This window comes from Misgurnus anguillicaudatus, chromosome 24, assembly GCF_027580225.2.
Source record: "Misgurnus anguillicaudatus chromosome 24, ASM2758022v2, whole genome shotgun sequence".
Lineage (NCBI taxonomy): Eukaryota > Metazoa > Chordata > Actinopteri > Cypriniformes > Cobitidae > Misgurnus > Misgurnus anguillicaudatus.
In genome coordinates, this window is record NC_073360.2 from 46,287,623 (window position 1) to 46,311,416 (window position 23,794).

At 40.3% G+C, this 23,794-nt stretch overlaps 1 protein-coding gene across 1 annotated transcript in view; it reads left to right on the plus strand.

Annotated features, from left to right (window-relative positions):
- Positions 1-23,794, plus strand: part of LOC141361723 (protein NLRC3-like) — an 843,841-nt gene that overhangs the window by 171,303 nt on the left and 648,744 nt on the right. The window lies entirely within an intron of this gene.

Here is a 23,794-nt window from a genome sequence, read left to right on the forward strand (position 1 = left end):
AGAGTGTTTATTGACTTTGTTGTTGGTGTTGTGTGAGTGTTACCACTGATGTTTCACTTCCTGTTTGTTCTCTCTGTATTCCAGCTGATTCACTTTCAACACTCTCCCTCTCTTACACCTGTGTCTGTTAGAAACCCAATCATCATTTGTAACAGCTGGGTCGTTCTCACAATTTCGTTGTGTGGTAGCCTGGCAGGAAAAATGTTTAATCAGAGCAGTTAGTTTGTAGAAATAAACATCATTAGTTAGTGGCAGGATTGGATCCTACACCAAGGCGTTCCGTGGGCCTGGAAACTGTCGACCTGTAAGCAATTCAAAGGATGTGAAACCAGAAATCCTGTTAACAGAAGAGCGAATAGACATTAATGCAATTGGCAATGCGTCAAGCCATGTTATTTTTGTCTGTGCACAGATTTTGTCAAGTCAAGTTTTAATGTCAAAGTCAGGTTCATTATTTCAGCTTTGCTCTAACATTGGGGTGACAAGCAGCCCCGAAACTATATGTCAATTCCAGTGCGTGTTTGTCAATTTTGTCAGATCTAACTTTGTCTTGGGAAACCATGGTTGGGGATATAAGTGGTTTATTAGGCAGTTGACAACAGCCACTTCATTAGGTACCTTCACAGCCTGTAGTATGTGTCAGGCTTCGCTAGCATGTGTTATAGGCCGGCCTTTCCTGGTTTAAAACCCACCTATCTGCCATATGGCAGTTCCATATATACTGCACCAATCACATATGCAGAGTCACTATAAATAATCACCCTCTCTTCACCAGCGTAGTGCAAGGCTTTGATAACAGCTATCATTTCAGCTGTCTGTGCTGACTGCTTACCCTCCAATTTACCACTCACTCTAGTCACAAAATCACCCTCAACCTGGTCAACCACAGCAAACCCTGCCTTTAGCGTACCATCTGATGCTCTAAAACAAAGCCATCCATAAATAACGTGATTACCGGTGGGGGAGTTGTCAGTGGTACCGCGAACAAACCATCTCTCAATTTGTTTGCTTTTTCAGTCAATGCTATGCAATCATGTGGCTCACCCTCAGTGATTAGATCAGTCATGTTTACACCCTCATGGACATAATTTCAGGTTTGGCTGGCCAGGATTTTTTGGTCAACTTTATCTAAGACACCGTTTTATATATTGGTACATACCTTGTTATCTATTGTTTGTTGTTTATAAGCCCCCCCCCCCAAAAAAAAAAACAAGTCTCTGGTCCTGGATCAGACATAAGGCTTTATCTCTCCATAGTTTAATTAGCCATTCATTTGTGCCCCGTCCGTCCGGGGGCACATTACAACATTGACAGGTCATTGTAATTTCTAGGTCCCTATCTATTATTAACTAGTGTGTTGGAGGAATACAGAAATGCGTGCGAAGTAGACTGGTTTGCTACCTTATAGGGTAGTGATTTGTTGATAGTCACTTTTCAATTTTACCAGAAACCCATTATTCCCACCGTTGTTGAAACTTTTTTTTTTACGGTGGACTATTTAGGCCCATTATCCACTAGGGCTCTTAGTGTTCCATGAGAGGCCCAGCCATTCCTTTCATGGTGGGTTCCTGTGTGCCCCCTCATTCATCCGCACCACTCCCTTTGGCCCCATGTTGGGTGCATAGGCGCCATTAAATCTGGTTGTGATGGGTTGTGCGATCTCGGTGGCCCCCTGCCATAGCCACCTGCTCCACGCCCGGCACCACCTCCTCGGGGACCCCATCCCCCCGCAGGTGGTCCGTTAAGTGGGCTCGCACCTGAATTTTGGGCCTGTGACCAATACATGGGACAATCTCGTCCCCAATGACCCTCCTGTCCACACACATAACATATATTCCTGCCAAAACCTCCAAAACCTCCCCGTTTTGGTCTACTACTCCTTCTTGGCCTTCCCCTTCTCTGTTGGTTATATCCCTCCCACGGGTTTCCTGTATAGGGTGGGCCTTTATATGGATCTATGGGCTGATTGGGATCTTGGGCGTTATCCTGGACACTAGTTGTCATAGCTACTGGTGTTGGTTGGGCCTGCTGGGGCATTTGTTTCTCTTTTGTGTTGGCCTGTTTGGCCTGTTCTAGCTTCAGTTTCAAAAGCTCATTCTTAATCTTATCTACCTCTGCAAGCTCTTTTTGTTTGATTTGTTTATGGCCCTGTCTGTGTGATACACAAGATCTCTTTCCCATGTTGTTATCATTTATATTTCTCTGTAATCTTAATAGAGTTGTGATTATCTCTCCCTGTGTCATAATTGTTTGTTGTAATCTTTCCATTTTTCTTTTCAGGGCCTTTATATCATCAAATTCAACATCTAGTTCACCGCTGTTTACTGTTAACACCGGCTGTTGCTTTGTGATCGAAACAGACTTTTCCTCATAAGGAGGAGGTGTGTGCAGTGAGGGGTATAGTGACTTCACTTGAGGAGGAGCCATGGGTGGGGCTGAGGGTACTGACTCAGTGCTTCCTTGTTCTACTTCCTTTTGCCTGCTCACAGCATAACTGTCAACTTCCCCTTTTTTCTTTGATTTAATAGCCTGCATGGCAGCAGCAACCAGAGCTAATCTCGTCCAAATTCTCAACTTTTTCTCTAAGCTTGTCACATTTGGCCCTTTACCAAACCACTTTTTTTCCTTCTGCTTAACATCTTTAGGATCAGTTTGGACCATCGATTTGTTTATTTTTTGCCATTGCACATACACTGGTGGACACCCATATTCATCACACTCTTTCTGAAACTCTGCCATTCTTCACACTCACCAAGTGACAAAGATTATAAAAGAAGAGATACCAAAAATGTCACTATTACGTAGGAAAGTTATGTACACCAGTAGTTTTCAGGGATTTCACCCGCGCGACTACTGACCCGTCTTTTTAGCAAAAATTGAAAGCGATTAACAATATGTACACCAGAAGTTTTCGGGACTTGCACCCGCGCGACTACTGACCCGTGTATTAGCAAAACTTAAAACAATTAAAAAATATCCGGACACACCAATTCACTATTTACGGAACTTTCATCCGAGGGACTTTAACCCAAAATAATAAATTTACGGGACTCTAACCCGAGGGCCTCTAACCCAAAATAATAAATGTATAATGTCTAGTACATTAAGGGCCTCTAACCCAATTTTACATTTACAGGACTCTAACCTGAGGGACTGTAACCCAAAATAATAAATTTATGGGACTCTAACCCAAGGGATTTTAACCCAAAATAATAAATTTATGGGACTCTAACCCAAAATAATAAATTTATATATATTTTAAATCCCCCCTTTTTTAAGTTTTTCAAATCTGATCTTTTACACTAAATTATTACTTTCAGTTTGGATCTCCTTATCAACACAATTAATTTGGTATATGTCCAATAGCAGAATTTGATAAAACAGGTTTCTGCTTACCTTTGTTTTAGAAGACCGGTCTTTTGTGTTGAAATGGAGTCCTGCCTTACTCGATCTTAAGCAATTCGAAACTTCTCTTAATCTTCTTTTCCCTCCAACAACGTCGGGGATCACCAATTGTTGGACTTTAAGGCGTCCAATGCATGTTCATAATTTGAGAAAGACACAAATATCTAAATTGAATATTTATTGATCAGATATGAAAAAGTTACAGCATGCTGGGCCGTCTCAAGCCATAACAGCAGGATTCGACGGACTACCCGCTCAGGACAAAAACATGAGTATTTATCGTCGTTCTTTCTTCACAATTCCTCCTCCCCCAATGGGCTGTTCTCGTTCATCTGACTCCATCTCCACATACCTGTGGGGGTTGCATACCAAACAGACAGAAAGACATACACAGACCATTCTGTTCCCTAAGGCATTATGTCCTTATCTGGACATCTTTGTAACTTTAACACTTTTGGCAATCATCATGAAATGTAGGCAGTAAATATGTAAAACATAATTATTCAACAACACAACAATACTCCATTGTTTATAAATTGGTTAAATGCATTCATTAGTTAAACATACTAATTTTCACTTTCTCTAAATGTAACATAGTTATAAAGCAAGCGACTTGTTTATTGAAACCATCTGTTCTGTGTGTTTTCCCTTCAGGGCTTTTTTACAGCCCCCCGGCTCCCACACACACACATCAGCCACCCCCTCCTTGGTAACTTTCCACACACACAGACAACTTTCTTGTACTCAGCACAGAAATCACAATACACATGAATTAAGATTATAAACAGCACGATTAGTAAAACAAAATCAAATCCCACAGTCATGAATGTGGAAACGATGGTTTGTTATTGGAGTTATATCACGTTCAGTGCTAAAAGTCTCTCCGTTCCAGAATATTTGGTTCATAACATCAATCTTTGATTCAGGTTTGTGCAACCGTGCCCTGAAGATTTAACAAAAGTCTGGGTAGGTCTAAGTAAAAAAAAAAGTATGTAGGAATTGCAGCCTCCGGAGGTCGCATTTTTACGCTGCATACGTCATCAAGACTGTCTTATTTCAAAATATTAACAATTATAAAGTTTATTCTTAGTTAATTGTAAATTGTTGTAATATGCGTATGGCTTGTGAATGTAATGCTCAGTTAACTTAAATAAACCAGGCTTGATGACGTATGTAGCCTGCATATGCGACCTCCGCACGCTGCAACCTTTGGATTGAGAAACGGCCTCTGTTTATCGTAGCAACGAGTGAGCACAAGACTGTGCTGTTATGAAACCAGTCGGAAAATAGATCTCGTGTATTGTTTATATATTTTGTGTGTGTATGTCTCTATGTGATAGAATATTAGGTAACGCTTTAGATTACAGCCCGGAAAGTACTGCGTAAGTACAGCGAATTTACAGCGTATGTTTCTGTAATTATAGTATACTTATGAAGTACGTACGTGTAATTATAAGGGAACAATTTATAATATTTGGGGAATAAAGGGGTAACAACCAGGAAAAATACAAATAATATATGCAGTAAAGTACTGTGTAAGTACAGGGAATTTACAATGTATGTTTCTGTAATTATAGTATACTTATGAAGTACGTATGTGTAATTATAAGGGAAAATATTTATAATATTTGGGGAATAAAGGGTTAACAACTAGGAAAAATACAAATAATATATGCAGTAAATATTTTATAACTAAGGGCTAACTATTTTAATATTACATGGTATGTATGACTTATAAATGTGGGAAATTACAAATTATTAATACAGTAAGTAATTCATAACTTCAGACTAACGATTCAAATATTAGGCCTACGTGATATGGCGTACGCTAGATGCAAAACAATCTTATGTTTGAGAGTAATTTAGCGATAACACACACATTCACTGAATTGGCTCGATCACACTCCTCTCCACATATAGCTGGTGCGTGGTGATCGCACTGGCGTTATACCATGGCTGCTTTCACATGGATTCTGCAAACTGTGGGTCTTCATTCAATCATAGTCATACATCACATATGTTTTTGGAATAATATAGGTAGGCTATTAAAATATATTTAGGCATAGGCTAAGTATTTTTTAACCACGGGGGTTAATATTTTATTATTTCATGATGCATGATGATGGAGCACTAAACAACAAAACTTGAAATTCAGTTTTCAATTGTGTTTATGCTATTTATTAGTACAATACAATTTATTAAGAATTTTCAATAAAGATTACTTACATTAAGAAAGAAAAAGAGTACAGGAATTTGTTGGGTCATCAAGCAAAATAAAAATAGGCAAGGCAACTATGGTGAAAACAAAGCAAGCAAAACTAGAACAATTTTCTGTAGTTACTGTGTAAATATACCATTGTTTTGTGTTGTTACAGTCTAAGTCAAATTTTTTTCCCCCTTGTTTCACGTAGTTACAGAGTAAGTATAGAATCTGCGGGCTGTAAATTAAAGTGGCACTTGTTACCCTCTTGTTTCACGTAGTTACAGAGTAAATACAACATCTGCGGGCTGTAAATTAAAGTGGCACTTGTTACCCCCTTGTTTCACGTAGTTAAAGAGTAAATACAACATCTGCGGCTGTAAATTAAAGTGGCACTTGTTAACCCCTTAGTTCCCAAAATATTATAAATTGTTTCCTTAAAATTACACGTATGTATTTTATAAGTACACTATAATTACAGAAATGTATGCTGTAAATTCGCTGTACTTACGCAGTAGTTTACTGCATATATTATTTGTATTTTTCCTGGTTGTTACCCCTTTATTCCCCAAATATTATAAATTGTTCCCTTTATAATTACACGTACGTACTTCATAAGTAAACTATAATTACAGAAACATACGCTGTAAATTCACTGTACTTACACAGTACTTTCCGGGCTGTAATCTAAAGCGTTACCAATGATTATTTGATGCAAATAATTCTAGCCGGCTCAGCCAAACTTTATCAGCTCAATTTGGCTCAGGTAATTATTGGCTGGCGGCAGCTGAACTTCTAAATGGTGGAAATGGCGGCGGCTTCGGGGTCTGGTCGGGATTATTGTGTGGCTTTTTTGTAAGTGTGGTTATATTACTTCATTTGTTTAAGTAGGAATCAAAACTTAGATGGGACAACATTCTTAACATGAATCTATGTGGAGAAGAGCAATTTAAATCTGTTATTAATAGGAACAGATGCACTTTCGTGTTAAATTGCGTTGATGTGCTCACCAGAATTCATCTACAAAAAGCTATCAGGTATGTTCATGCTTAATTAAGCAATTCATGGGTACCAAAGAAGTCACTTCTGCCATGACCGCCACCATATTTGTGTCCGTCTTGGCAGTGAACACATATCTAATGCACTAAATGATCACATTTATTAGTTTAATTGAGGGCTTACCAGAGACAAAATACTGATTTTACAATCTGGAGTTAGATGTCGGCTGCCAGTCAGTCTCTACAGTTGTTCACAATCGTGGAAGAGCACAAAATCAACAAAATGTTGAATTTTTGGGATTCTGCATTTAGGGCTGGGCGGAATGACGGTATATTCCGTTGCCGCGGAATAAAATGTCAGACGTAACAGATTTTTCTATTCCGTCTATTCCGCGGAATGCAAATAAGTATTGGCTAACTCTGCCTTCCCGCATGTTAGACTTAGTGTGACAGGGAAACATGTAAAATAATTAATAAAAAATGAACGAGTTATTTCTGTAATTTTTATAATAAGTGCCAGTGAAACCACCGCTCGCTCGCTCGCTCTTTCTCTCTCTCTCTATATATATATCTGTGCTCATGCAGCAGCCGGCCGGTCTCTCGCGTGCAGAGGTCTCTCTAGGCGCAAGGAGCTGCAATGCCAAATAAAGAGTTCTTCTTGCACATAATGGTAATAGTAGTAAAGTTTTCTCACACTTAAGCAAGCTACATCAAAACTCGCGTTTATATCAGTGACACGTGCGCTGCTGGAGCGATGTAGTTTGACGCTCATTTGCTTATGCAAACATATTTGATCGGAAAGAGGCGCAAATGTTAGGGTCTTAAAACAGACTTCATGATCATCACATCATAGCACCTGTCATATTTATAATCTCTAGAGCTTCGTCTCTCATATAGGTTATAGGTATTCATCCTGTCTGTAGGTTTTTGCATATATTTATACCTGTTCATTTTACATATTGCCTATTTTTTATGTAATGCATGCATAAATACAAAATACAATGAAGGCATATTATAGCTTCAATAGTCTAAAAAATTAATAACTCAATTATAAACAAGATTCTATCTTATCAAGACTTAATCTGTTGTTATCTCTGGGCATTTTCACTTTAACATTATTAACTTTAAATTGCTCATAATTTAAAACTGCAGTGAGCATTTAGTTAAAAACTAGAGTAAGTGGCAAATTTCTGTACATTTTTATAATTAAAAAAAACAATATAAACTGAAAAACATTTATACCGTGAAATATACCGTTCCGTGAAATAAAATGATTCATTCCGTGGAATAGATTTTTGGTCATTCCGCCCACCCCTATCTGCATTATTTGTCATATTCAGGGACGGATTATGGCAATTATGTGCCCTGGGCACGAATGTCTCAAAGGCCCCCTTCACCATTTTTTTTGTGCAACAGCGTTGCACCTGTATGCACAGGGCTCAGTGTTGGTTTGCCTCTGCCTGTATGCCCCATCTTACAGGATTAACAGTGGCACTAATACGCGGGGAGAGAATGCACACAATATTCTGTACTTTCACACCACAAATTGGTTTATTTATATCTCACCAGTATCTGTCAATATACAACATACTGTACACTATACTCAATCAAAAATATTCTGACCTCTCCAAATAATGTACAGGAGAAAATTCCAGAAATATTTTACATTTACATTTACATTTTTTCTACATTTAGCAGACATTTGATTACCTATTCATGTGTGTAACTGTCGTTCATCACAGGCATTTAGGTTAGAACAAAAAAGTTGCTTTAAATTAGCTGATGGGTATCTTTCTCGATTTCCTTAGAGAAAATGCTTCCACAACATCATCAAAATCAAGTTCCCTCACAAGATCACATTCAATGGCCATTAAAGACAGTGAATTTAGACGTCCTTGACACATTTTGCTTCTTAGCTAATTTTTTACTCTTGCCATTAGAGAAAATGAACGTTCTCCTTCACAGTTGCTGACTGGCAGAGTGAGGGAAAGCTTTAGGGCAACATAAACATTGGGGAAAACCGAAGGCAGTCCATAATCAATAATTGTTTTCAGCATTTTTGATGGTGATCTGTCCGGCTCCGATGAAATGAAAGGCACGAACAGAACACCAAAGAGACTATTCATGTGTTTATAGGCATCTATTCTGTGATCAAGGCAGTTGACAAGATTGTCAATGGTAGCATTAAATGTGTCCACTTGAAACTTAAGTTTTCCACGAGGCCTGCATCACCATCTGTGGTCTCATCTGTGGTTTCTTGATGCGTTGTACGTCATGCTTATAAGACTGACATACACCTGTCACACTTAAAGCACTCCTCTCAAAGTGTTCAAATAGTTCTCGCTGAGCTGATACAAACTCACGCAATGATTCAAGCAGTCGCATCGCTGTTCGAAGGTCCATTTCACTTTTTTGTAGACATAAACTGGTCACGTTGAATCGTTCGAGTATAGTATTCCAGAATTGCGCCATAAATGCAGTTTCCAGATTGTCCATCTTTGAGCGCAGTCCCGATGCTTCGTTGCGTGTTTCCCTTTTTTCGTTCTCATCTGCAGCTATACTGTTCAAGGCCTCTCTTATATTACTATAATTTTGCCAGAGAGCTTTGGCCGAATCCGCCCTACAGCTCCACCGAGTATTAGACAACTGCTTAAGCGTTAAGTTTGTCTTTTCGAACACTTTTGCCCATCGGCGAGTAGATGCAGAACAAAACGAATACAACGACTGTAGCAGACTAAAGTACTGTTCGACATCTGGACTGCTGTGTATACTGTTTACACCTACTAAATTCAACGAGTGAGCAGCACAAGGTATATAGTGAATCAATGGATTTATCCGTTTTAAGTGAGCCTGCAGTCCATTGTATCTGCCCGACATATTACTCGCATTATCGTACGATTGGCCTCTACAGTTTAATATGTCCAAGCCAATGTTGTTTACCATTTTAATGATGTAATCACACAAACTCTCACCTGTGTGACATGAAATGGGCTCAAAAGCTATGAATCGTTCTGTAGGATTAAAAATATAGGAATTTATTACTTTGTCACAACTCCCATTTCCATACTGTACCATCTGCATTCCTGTGCTTACTGATAGTGATCACAGACTATTGTCACAGCTGTTCATTCAATACAGTGGGGGTTAAAGGTGTGGTCTTCTGATTGGTCAGTTTGAATGTATGATGTTAGGTTTAGTCACATGGTCAAGGGATTGAGAATAAAGGTCTTGATTTTCATGAGCTCTGGGCTTTTGCCTTTTGGCATTTGCCATTTGCTTTCTGCCCTCTGCTTTTCTTCTTTACCTGAGTTCTTGGGTTTAGACCTTTAGGCCGAGATTCCAGTTCTTAATGGTGATTCTCTTTCTTCTAAACTTTATTTCTTTCTCTATCTTATCAGATAATATCTCACATACATTGGAAACAGTTAATTGACTGTATTAAGTACCATTTCATGCATTTATAGTGTAACCATTTCAATTGTAACTTTAAGTCAGTACTGTTATTAAACCTTTTCATTTACAAATCTGTTGTTTAGTTTTGATTTAGTGTTAATACTTAAACGCTACATATTGCAATTCAATATATTTATATTCTAGCAATGCTCACCCACATATTTTGCTATTATAACTGCACTTATTTCCGTCGTTGGTATAGGTTGCAGAAGGGTGATAATTTACCAGAAATACACAGTTTTATAATATCTTGCTGTTAACATTTCTCAGTCATTTCGGCGTTCCTACAGACTGAACCACTGTAGTGAATCCACCCTTACAGTTCTAGCACATTCCCTTTCTCATTGACGAATCTGAATATGAATGTTAACTGGTCTGTGTGGGACAAATCTGGTGTTCAGTCTACGATTACTGAAAAATATTTTGCATCCTTCGAATCATTTGCGATAACTTGTTTAGTTTCTCCTCACATATACTTGATGACAAATAAGATACAGTTCCCCTTCCTTTTTGGCCGCGTGTTTTAATATGCTCCGATAGAAAAGGGTCAAACTGAGATATCAGTTCTAAAATTCCTAGATAGTTTCCATTGTGAGGCGAACCTAGGAGTTCATCCTCCCCCCTGAAAGCCAGTAATCTTTCGGCTAAAAATTTTATTACTGCCACCACACGTTTCAGTACCTCTTTCCAGTATTCCCTCTCTCCAGCAATTTGTTTGACCAGAGCCGAGTCAATCGCTTGAGTGTTTTTAGATCTATGTAATAAGGCTAGCATACAGGAGATATGGCCTGGGCTCCTCTCATGTTCAGAAATCCAATCTGGATGCTTCCAGTCACTGAATCCATCTGTAAAGGCGTGTCTTTTGGATGAGAAAAGTTTGCAAGAATAGCAGAACACCTGTCCCGTTGAAGGAGAGTATAAAAGCCACTCTCGTGACACAATCTGGCCGTTTGGTAAGCGAGTGTTCAACAAATAATTTGTAAGGGAGCGAGTCTTGCCACCCAGACCGCTATCCCTTACGGAAGAAGTATATTTTGAGCTTCAGTTATGGAAAGCTGCAGCCCCTCTGTTAAAAAGAATACTTTTCACCGAATCCCTTTTTATATCTCCCCACAATGCGGGGTCGTTGTTTGTCTCCCAAAACAGGTGGTCATCATCTTCATCTGTCTTACTTTTATTTTGATCATCCTGACATTGCGATGGCGCAGGGGCGATGGCGGCGGGGGCGGTGGCGATGGTGGCGGGTTGTAGTAATCACAGGCCGGCGACTCCGTATCACTGTTATCACGGTTAGTTGTGCTAGCGCCATCTTCACTTAAAGCAGCAGAAACGTTGTTGTTAGCATCCACAGTGTTTGCATTTTTAAAAAAGCTGGAGATTGTTGGTAGCTTTTGTAGTAATTGAGCTTTTCTTGCCTCTTTGTCCTTTTTGTGCTTTCTTTTCATCGATCCACTTGGTTGTGTCACTGACAGAAGACTACGGAGGCAGAGATATAAAATATAACAGAGTTTATTGAATGATGTATGGAACATGCAAAGTTGAAATGGATGATGTTGATCCTCAGAGGGTAATAACAGACACACAGACACACTGGGGAAGAAGTAATCCACACGCTGATGATGATGATGATGATGACGATGACGAGAAGTTCTGAAAAGACACATAGGTTAGCAAGTCTGGTATTCACAGGAACAGTTGTACTTGTGACGAGACCGGACGATGACTGAGTGGTATTTAAAGGGAAGGCTTGATGAGAGGTGACAGGTGCAGCTGATTAGTATTCAGGTGATTGTGATCGGTGTTGATGAGGGGGGTGTGTGGAAGGACCTGGCAAATCCGTGACAGTACCCCCCCCCCTGAGGGTCCGCTCCTGAAGACCCTTGAGCTCTAGGACGCCGAGGAGGACGGCCTCTGGGTCTGGGAGCTGGTTTGTCTGGATGAGCTTGATGAGCTTGATGGTAATCGCTGAGGAGTTCTGGGTCCAGAATGTCCTCACGAGGAACCCAGGATCTCTCTTCTGGTCCATATCCCTCCCAGTCCACCAGGTATTCAAGCCACCCACCTCGCCGTCTGGAGTCCAGGAGCTGCCTGGTGTAGATGGTCTCATCTTCATCAAGAGGGGGGGCTTCTTCACCAGGTCCTGTGGGAGGAACAGAAGTGACAGGTGAGTGAAATTGTTTTAATTGAGAAACATGGAAAACAGGGTGAATCCGGTAGTGTGTGGGGAGACGGAGTTGAAAGGCTACCGGATTGACCTCCTTGATGATGGTAAATGGGCCAATGTACCTGGGACTCAGCTTTTTGCAGGGTAGTTTGAGACGGATATTTTGAGTAGACAACCAAACCTTATCACCAACTTGAAAATTCGGAGTTGGGGCCCTTCTGGTATCTGCATGCTGTTGATGACGACGGATAGCGGATTGAAGGTGATGGTGAGCTGAGTCCCAGACCCTCTCGCTCTCTTGGAACCAGTGCTGCACTGATGGTACGTCGCAGGGTTCTTCAGTCCAAGGAAACATGGGCGGCTGGTAACCGAGTACGCACTGGAAAGGCATGAGACCTGTAGCCTGCTGGTGTAGAGAATTCTGTGCATACTCGCCCCAGGGTAGAAACTGGCTCCAAGAGTCCTGGTGGTAATGGCAGAAGGTTCGGAGGAAACAACTAACTTCCTGGATCTTGCGTTCCGTTTGACCATTTGTTTGAGGGTGATACCCTGAGGAGAGACTTACAGTCACATCTTATAGTTTAAAGAATTCTTTCCAGACTCTAGATATAAACTGGGGACCTCTGTCCGAGACGATGTCTTCTGGGAGACCAAAATATCTGAAGACGTGCTGGAAAAGGATTTCTGCAGACTCCATTGCTGTTGGTAGAACTTAGAGTGGGATTAGTTGCAGCATCTTTAAAAAGCGATCTACCACAACAAAGATACAGGTGTTACCTTTGGATGGAGGAAGATTGGTGGCGAAATCCACTCCTAGATGTGACCATGGACGATGAGGGACAGGAAGAGGACGTAGTTTACCATGGGGTAAATGCCTTGGGGTCTTAGCCATGGCGCACTCCTTACATCCCCTCACGAACCTTCTGATATCTTCTGCCATATTAGACCACCAGAAGCGATGTTTAAGCAGCGAGAGGGTTTGTTGAGCGCCCGGATGACCATTACCAGCGGAGGTGTGAGCTTTTGTGATGAGGGATGTTCGATGTTGCAAGGGTACATACTTCATACCTGGGGGACAACCCGGCGGAACATTGGTGGTTTCGGGGATCTCATCTTCCTGACTCCAGTCAATTGGACACACAAAGATTTTCTCGGGTAGAATAGTCTCTGGAGGTGAGAGATCTTCATCTGCAACAAACATCCTTGACAATGCATCTGCTTTACAATTCTTAGTACCTGGACGATAGGAGATGACAAAATGGAAACGAGTGAAGAAAAGAGCCCACCTGGCTTGTCTTGGATTCAATCTTTTTGCCTCACGTAGATACTGAAGATTCTTGTGGTCTGTTAACACGGTGAATGGATGACGTGCACCTTCAAGCCAGTGGCGCCACTCTTCGAGAGCCAGCTTGATAGCCAACAGTTCCTGATCTCCGATGTCGTAATTCTTCTCCGCCGGGCTGAACTTGTGGGAATAGTATGCACAAGGACGAACGTCAGATGTTTTCCCCTGCTGCTGAGATAAAACGGCTCCGACCCCTGTTGATGATGCATCCACTTCTACAATGAAAGGTTTATTAGGGTTTGGATGAACGAGAATGGGTGCTTCACAAAAGGTTTTCTTCAGCAGTTGGAAAGCTTTGGCAGTATCATCATTCCAAGGCAAAACTTTGGGTTTACCTTTTAAGGCAGATGTCAAGGGAGTAACAATTTGGCTAAAGTTCTTAATGAATCGTCGGTAAAAGTTTGCAAAGCCTAGAAATCTTGGTAATTCTTTTACCGTCTTGGGTTGGGGCCATGTTTTGATTGCTGCTACCTTTCCTTCGTCCATACTCACTCCGTTAGATGAGACATCATATCCCAGGAATTGTATCTGTGACTGATGGAATTCACATTTCTCCGCTTTGACGAAGAGTGAGTGTTGGCGAAGTCTTTGTAGTACCTCCTTGACATGTTGTACATGAATCTTTGGATCACTGGAATAAATCAGAATGTCATCAATATAGACAATCACAAACCGATGAAGAAGATCTCTGAAAATGGTATGCATGAAGTCTTGGAATACAGAAGGAGCGTTTACTAGACCATATGGCATCACAAAATATTCCCAGTGACCAGTAGGGGTCACAAAAGCGGTCTTCCATTCATCACCGGCTCGAATTCTGACCAGATTATATGCACTTCTGAGATCGAGTTTGGTGAAGATGGTTGCCCCACGGAGCTGTTCTAATGCAGTAGGAACAAGAGGAAGAGGGTAGCGAAACTTCTGAATGATGTTATTTAGACCACGGTAATCAATACAGGGTCAGAGACCGCCGTCCTTCTTGGTTACGAAGAAAAAGGGAGAAGCAGCAGGGGAGTTGGACGGTTGTATGTACCCTTGTTCTAACGTCTCCGTGATGTATTTTTCCATGGCTTCTTGTTCAGGTATGGATAATGAATAAATTTTACCTTTTGGTACTGGTTCACCCGGGAGGAGGTCAATCGCACAGTCCCATGGCCGGTGAGGTGGTAATTTAGAAGCTCTCTTGGGACAAAAGACATCCTCAAATTCTTTGTACTCTGGAGGAATAGATACAGAAACATTCTTGTTAGGGCTTTCAATGGATGTGCTGCATAACTGAAGTTTTTCACGATGATGAGGAGGTTTTGGAAGGTTTGGAAAACATCTTGGAAAGCAATGATCACTCCAACGTTTAATTTCTCCTGTGTCCCAAGAGAGCTCCGGATGGTGTTCCATCAACTATGGTCTTCCAAGAATCACATCCGCGGTGGAATTCTCCAGGACCAGAAATTTGATTCTCTCCTGATGTAAGATTCCCACTGTCAGAGTGATTTTCCCAGATCGTTGACGGATATCAGAGCGGTTAAGAGGTTTTCCAGTGATCGACTGTACCTTTAATTTTTGCTCGATGGATTCTTTCTTGATGAGGTACTGTCTGCATAACTGAGAAGAGATGAAGTTCCCGGCCGACCCTGAATCAAGGAGTGCAGATACTATAATGGAGACATTACGGTAGGATAATTTCACTTGTGTAGTAAGAGGGGTGTAAATGTGCTTTTCTGGTTGGACAGTACTCACCAATGCTTGTGGTGGACGGATGGGACATTCGGAGATGAGATGTCCTTTACTGGCACAGTATAAGCACAAACCTTCTTTGATACGTTGTTGTCTCTCTGACAGTGGGATGCGAGTGGAATCCAACTGCATAGGTTCTGGTCCTGGAGGGGACGGTTCTGGTGAGCGGTAGAGTGCAAATTGAGAGGGATTACATGCCAGCATGCGGTTTTCAGTTCGGATTGCTCTTTGAATGAAACTTTCGAGCCCAATGTTGTCATCAAAAGTGGCTAACTGTAGTCGAAGATTGGCTTTTAAACCATTACGATAGGTAGTGATGAGTGCTCGTTCATCCCAACCACTAGCAGCCGCTAGTGTGCGAAAACGCAAAGAAAACTCTGCTGCCGATTCATTACCTTGCTTCATATTATACAGTTCATCACAGATGGAATTGTCACCTACTGGAAATCCGAAAACTTCCCGGAAATGTGCACTAAAGGCTCGGTAGGATTGGAGAACGGATCCGTTTTGCTCTCTGATGGAGACTGCCCAATGCAACGCTTTTCCGGTAAGTAGAGACATGATGAAAGCGATCTTACTGCTGCCTGTGGGGAAACGGTTAGGTTGCATCTCAAAGATAAGTTCACATTGCAAAATAAATCCTTTGCACTCACTCGCTTCACCAGAATATGGATTTGGATGGGCCATGGGAACTGTGTTTGCGGTAGCCTGAGGAGTAGCAGTGGTCTGGTGTGTCTGTAGCAATTCGTTGCGTATGGTGTCCACAAGGCTCTGGAAAGCGTCCTGTTGAGACATGGTGTTAGTTTTGATGGTCTGGTCTTCTGTCACTGACAGAAGACTACGGAGGCAGAGATATAAAATATAACAGAGTTTATTGAATGATGTATGGAACATGCAAAGTTGAAATGGATGATGTTGATCCGCAGAGGGTAATAACAGACACACAGACACACTGGGGAAGAAGTAATCCACACGCTGATGATGATGATGATGATGAAGATGAGGAGAAGTTCTGAAAATACACATAGATTAGTGAGTCTGGTAATCACATGAACAGTTGTACTTGTGACGAGACCGGACGATGACTGTGTGATTGTGAGTGGTATTTAAAGGGAGTGCTTGATGAGAGGTGACAGGTGCAGCTGATTAGTATTCAGGTGATTGTGATCGGTGTTGATGAGGGGGGTGTGTGGAAGGACCTGGCAAATCCGTGACAGGTTGTGGTATTAAACTCATTTTTGTTTTGGTTTTTGAGTAACCATCCTCTACGCATGACTTTTATATTACGCATTGACGCAATGGTTTTCACTCGCCTCTAGATGTCCCTCTCAACAGCGCAACAATACATTAAATTATTTTTTTGATTTATTTACTAGTTTTAATACTTTGCAACTGCAAAAAAGTACATTATTCCTCAATATTTAACACAATTTTACTGAAAGTAAAATTTAAATTAAATTATTTATTTGAAAAGAATAGACACAGTAAATTTCACAGTGCCCCCTGCTGGCCCAGTGCCCTGGGCAAGTGCCCAGTAGGCCCGTGCATTAATCCGTGCCTGGTCATATTCTGTATTAAATATTTCCAGAAATTCAAAATGTCTCATAAAAATAAATCAAATATAATATCTGTCATTATAAATAGAGTAGACAACTTGGTGAATATTTTTGGCTTTAATTTACTAACCTGAATAAACAATCCCTCTCATAGCACGCTGTATCCCGTTATCATAACACCCCTGCACCCCACAGTTAACAGTGAATCACATCTTCTGAGTACACATAAAACCATTATCTCTACTAGATTTATGAAGTTTAATGGTAAGATATAATGTATTATTTTCATTATGATACACACATGAAAAGTACTCGTGAAACCTGCTGTCTCACATGCAAGGATCTGGTGAAGCAATATCAAAATGTATTACAATGTATTGTTTTGTAGTCCTTATAATAAGCAGTGATGTATTAAGACCTTGTGGTGCCCCCCGACCCACCTCACAAATGATCATGCAAGAATCCACTTAATAATTTATACGATTTTGTAAGAATTAGTAATTATTACATTTCACAAGGAAACTATCAATATAAACATGTCACTTTTGTAAAATTAAATACAAAAACAAACATAATCTGACATATAACAACATCTGTAGTTAATGCGTAACTACTCAGTGGTGTAATGCTACATTGCTTGTACTGAACAACACAAACAAAACAATTGCAGTAATATTATGCACAAATTCTCAAACTATTTACAATTGCACTTTTCTGGATTTTGACCAAGCAAACTGGAATATGATGTCTTCAAAATCTATGTCCCTAACCAGTTCAGATTCAATGGCAAGCAGGGAAAGTGCAGAAACACGTTTCTGTGTTGTTGTTGTTCTAAGTTCATTTTTCACTCGCTTTAGAGTAGATAAAGATCTCTCTCCTTCACAGTTAGATACTGACAAAGTTAAATACAGTATAAGTGCAACAAAAACATTAGAAAATGTTGTCTTTAGTTCATTCTGATCAACAATTTACAGCAGCTCTGCAGGTGAGGTCTTGTCTTTACTAAAATGTCTGAACTGAATCAGTTCATCAGTCAAAGTTTTATTTAGGTCCACTAGATAAGTGATGACAGTTTATCAGCCCTTATGTGCACAATTCACTTTCTGTACAGTCCTTGCAAAAGAGAACACCAAAATGATCATAGACCAGGGCTGGACTGGTAATCTGGCATACCGGGCAAATGCCCGGTGGGCCGACGTCCTTGGGGGCCGGTGAATATAATATGATATATATATTTTTTAAATTGGCCAACGACCGGCCTCATAAAGCATAGACAGCGGCCCATTGGTTCATTTTCCATACTGACACTGGGCTGGCCCAATCATCTCTTAACAAGCTCCACCCCTCCCCTTCTGTTTCTTGTGTCAGATGGAAACAGAGAGCGATGATCTGACACACACAAGAAACAGAGAGCTAATATCATACAGACGTATCATACATCTCGCACTATTTTTGTCTGACCAGCCCATAACACTCGTTCATCGCGCAACGCAGCACGTTGCTTTCTTTCTTTGTTTTAATGTAATTCATTAATGGCGCTAAAAGGCGCGGTGGCAATGTACTGCATTTTCCCAAAAAGTTAGCGTTAGATGTTTTTTTTTCCGGACAGACCGGCCCAGGAGACACTTAATCAGCAGCCCATTGGTTCTTTTTGATTTGACATTTGGCTAGCCCAATAACAACTTTTAGGGCATTTTATGAAGCATGCAGCGTCAGTGTGCGTCTGTCAAAATAAGAGACGACTGAGAAGCGAGTTGACATGCGGTAAGCAGAACTGCTTTTAAAACGCTGTTGTTAGATATCCTCTTAATAAAACACAGTCAGAAACACAAATGAAAGATCAATGGCTGTTTGCAACATGACAGTGATTACACTGCAATAAAATACAGTGTGGGCAGAATTATTACATCAAACTTTTGATCACAGTTTTTATCAAACATATTTTACCAATTCCAAACCAAATAAACTCCAATAACTACCATTAATTTTGTAAATAAAGCATTTATAAGTAATACATTATTGTTAATGATGGCTGACTGGAGAAAAAGCACCTTATATTCAAGTGTGCAGAATTATTAGGCACATTTTCTTTTACATTTAAAATGGGCCAAAAATGTTTAAAGGGGGGGTTTAATGGTATTTCAAGCATTCTGACTTATTAAAACAGTTATAGAGTTGTTTCCTCATGCTAAACGTAGGCAAAGTGTCAAAAATGCAGTTGGGCGTGTTTCAGAGTATTTCTGTGCCGAATGCACTTCGCCAGGGTTCGTACAAGTTTCGGCTAATTTTTTTCGATTATGGTTCTAACTGACGTTTCAGGGGTTTTCGAGACGTATCACTTCTTTATATGGGCTTCCGCCGGAAAACTTCCCCCGGAAAACCCCGCCCAGCCGTCAGTCAGCGGGAGAAGCTAGAGCTTGCTAACAGCTTATCACGCCACTCAGCTTTGTTTAATTTCAAAAGTCAACAATTGCACGAAAGAAGAAGTGTGTTTTTGGATGTAAGGAGAAGACATCCAGCCCTATGGAAACAATGGATATAGTTTATTATCCGGATTAGCAGCGGAGTTTTGCGTGTGTGTTTGATGCGGTGGATTTTCAGAACCGGGTCATGACAAGTTACACGTGGTAAGTAAGACTTCTGTCTTATGTTGGAAATAGGGGCGTGTATATTATATAAATGACACGAACATGTAGTGAATCATAAGTTAAAACAGTGTTGTATAGTGTTGCATGACTCGTACTCGCTCCTCCCGTGTTATAACTCCTCCTTCTTCATTTTTTCGCACGTTATCGGAAAGATTCGGTAACGCTAATCTTTCTTTTATAAATCTGATTAAACTAAAGACTCTTCAGAGATATAAAGGATGTCATACTACTCTATAGGTACTCCAGATTGATATCAGAAATGCAGAAACAGCGTGTGTTACGTGAGCTTTAACACACACTGGACATTCATTATTTATGTCCATAAGATGCCATGCATGGAAATTGCAAAATTTAGGTATGACCATTATACAAGAAATCCTGATTCGGGCAGCAAGGGCATACAATAGGATGAAAGGAAAATATATATACAAAATTAATGTTGGTTATTAAAATTACTTTGGTTTGGAATTGGTAAAAGGTGTTCAGAAAAAAAGTGATCAAAATTTTCTGCACACACTGTAATGGGGCTTGTAGCTTGTCATTGTAACATTTATCTTGTCTCAGTGTTATCATAAGGTGCACAACATTGTGCAGTCACTGGCTTATACTATTATTTTTAAAACCTGCAAAGCCTTTTACAGCGCTTACATTTTTGTAATGTCACGTGTCAGCTCTTATACTTTTCTACTTAATCATATGGGGGCGGTTTCCCGGACAGGGATTAGACTAGTCCTAGAGTTAAACACTTTTAAGAACTCTCCAAACTGAAAACAACTTTCACTTACATATCTTAAAATACATCAGGGCCCTTTGTTTTACTTCAAGATGCACACAGGTAATGTTTTTAGTAAGGCATGTTGTTTAAAACTAGTTATATTTCCTAATTAAACTAAGGCCTAGTCCTGGATTTAGCTAATCCTGGTCCGGGAAACCGCCCCATGGAGTTATAGTCAAGGTTGCACAAAGATTTGTGATCCTATGTAGTGGGCCGGTCTGTGCCAAAATGCCAGGGCCAATTTTTTGTCCCAGTCCAGCCCTGTCATAGACCTCTTTGTAAGCATCAATACGTTTGCCAGGCATGATTTTAGTCTGTCCAAAATTACATAATATGCCTCGACCTTAAATCTCTGACTTAAATCAGTAAATAATACTTCATCTTCATCAGATGACTCATCTGTAAACTGCTTTCTCTTTCATTTGCGGCAAACGTCATATTGTTAAGTCTGAGTAACACCGAGAGCACGAGCAGATTCATCTACCTCAGCAAACTGCTTTCGTAGTGTCAACATAAAAGTGTAATGACTGCAATAGTTCAACAGCAGTGGATACGTCCATGTCGCCTTTTTGCAGATGAACGCTTGTTGCCTTAAATCTGTTTAGCACCCGGTTCCACAGTGTCAGGGCCGTGCACAGGGGGGTGGCCCGGTGGCTAGAGCAACTGCCCTTCTGCCCTAATCGGCTGAGGTGCCCCTCTCGCCAACCCCAGTCAAAGTGTTCTGTTACCGCTCCTCTAAAGATCCACTGTTTCTGGTAATCCACTTCGTGATTTCCCGCCCGCTCCGCAGCATCTCTCACATTCTGTGTCCACTCTTTGAAGGGCGAAGATGACAGTTTGTTGTATTAACAGGTAGATTCATTATATTACCTCAGTTGTTGAGCTGCTCAATTAGTAATTTGGTAGTTTGAAGCCGAGAGAGGTCGTGTTCTATATTTATTTTTGCTTGCTTGTGTTCTCGTGATCACTACTTAATTTTCTCGTTATCTTTTAGCTTTAATCACATCACAAGAATACAACTTTTGTTATGTCGAGATCACGAGAAAACAAGCTGCTTGTTTCTCGTGGTCTCGACATAACAAAAGTTGCACTCTTGCGACGTGACCAAAGCTTACGTGTACTCAATAGAACATACATTTTAGACAGCAAAAGCATATTTAGCAAATTAGCATGGATGAACAAATGAGATTTTACTTCAGGGATTCGCTCAAGATGAAACGGATTTGCCAATAATTGACCATTTGATAGCACGGTGAATTTAGGGACCGTCTTTAAAGTACTCCATACACGTTTCTACTTTAAACAGCATTAAAATGGAATAACTTAAAGTCAACAAACAGTCACAAAACCAACTGTAAAGTGTTCGTGGTTGTCAACTATAATGCACACTTTTTTTAGATGTTTTATATTTATTCAAATAACCTGTTAAATACTATTGAAGATAGAAACGTGTACAGTGCACTTTAGAGATGGTCCCTACATTCACGAACATCAAACTTTATTTATTTATTAAGTCTATCGACAATTAGCTACACGTGGTAATGGCGAAGACTCCATATTCACTTCAAAATAAATGAAATATTATGGACAGGAAATGACATTATGGCATTTGGATTATTATGTCTGGATAGCGAGAAAACAACTTTTGTTATCTCGAGATCATGAGAAAACAAGCAGCAAAAATAAAAATATGGATGAACTCTCTCGGCTTTCCTATGTTTTTGTATTTCTGTGGATGATTTGCTCTCTGTCTTCTTAAAGTGCAAACAACTTAGCAAACATTTTTAGAATAACAGTGATTGTCTAATGAGTACCCGATGAGATCTAATATAAATAACACCAAATTTGCTGTTGTTGGCACACTTTGTCGCAAAAAATAAAAAACAATGTTTTTTCAAAAAAAGACAGAGTTGGAAGGGAGGCTGCAAAAGCTGTTCAAAATTGCCAACATGGATTCAAAGCTTCAGCACAACACATCATATTGTTAAAACCATATAAATTGTGCCCCCCTTGCCCCCTTTTTGGTTTGGGCCACTGCCCCTCAAAATGTCTGTGCACGGTCCTGCACAGTGTAGTCATTATCGTCGTTTCCAGATTATTTATCTTACCAGCGAGTGCGGCAGCATCACGTCTTGTGTCTGCTGTTTCATTACAATTTGCAGCAATTTTTGCAAGCGTTTTTCTAATAGCATTGTAGTTGACAATTTGACAAGTCCAACCCCAAGTCTTGCACCATTTTTAGTACACACTCAGCAAGGCTTGCACCTGTGTGGCTATAGATGGGCTCAAATCCACAGAATCTTTTTAACTTCTCTTCCCTCAGCATTAACAAATCCAAAGATAAATGTCAACTGATCAACATGGGAGAGGTCTGGTCTTGACCTCGATTTGTGTTTTGCTCTGTTTATTAAATCAAGCATGTTACGTCAGTGATCCGCACTCTTTTCGTGGTCGGATATCCTCTCAAGATGTTTCCAGTCACAGAAGCCTGTAATAAATGTATGATTTTGTGAGGAGAAAAGTTTGCATGAATAGCAATAAACCAATCCAGTTGACGGAGAGTACAGTAGCTATTCCTTAGGAACAATTAAGTTGTTTTGGGGACGAGACTGTAATAATTAATTTATAAGAGAACGTGTTCTTCCCTCATTCCACAATCTCATACAGATGTTGGTTATTTGGCAGCCTGATTCTGATAGACTGCAGCTCCACGTTGTATACTCTTCCCTCACTTTTTCTGTAATGAACCCCCACAAGCCCAGATCACCAGGAACAGCAAACTGTCGATTGTCTGTTTCATCATCCACCTCAGTCTGGGTGTAGGAGCTTTAGTCTTGCTGTTGGTTGATTGTTTCTGGATGCTTCGGTTCATCAGGTGCACTTCTGTTTATTTGATCGATGGTGTCTCCGTCAGTAATTGATTGATCAACAGAGCATAAATTTGAGTCATCGTTAGTGCTGCTAACAGACTACTCGGCACCAGCGTGGAAAAACATACATGTTTGTGGCTTAATGTACTTTTTTTTGGCTATGCCACTTAGCTGCTGCCGATCACGCTTACTTAGTAGATGAACAACTTACGTCTTAAAGAGCAAGTACTTTTGTAATTTTATAAAATATTTTTTATTGCTGGTTTCAGTTGGTGCCCCTAAGACTTTGGTGCCCCTCAGCACTCGCCCAGTTTGCCCATATGGTTAATCTGCTCCTGAAAATAAGTTTCTGGGACACAAAAGAAAGTCTGCTGTCCATAACATCTCAGCGGGAACAAACGTGCACATGCAGAACTCTGATCTTTCAGGCTTTACCGTCACATACACTCATAATTAAGTCAAAATGTCCATTGTCGTATATAAATGTATACTGTATAAAAAGGTTTTGTGTAAAGTGAAAAGTTTAGGAGAAAAGTGTTTAAGGGCGTATGAATCCATTACTGTAGGCTTGTAAGTATAAGTGACAGCTGTAACTTATATGTTACTATTCATTATTATTAGACAAGCATTTATGTTATCTTAGTGG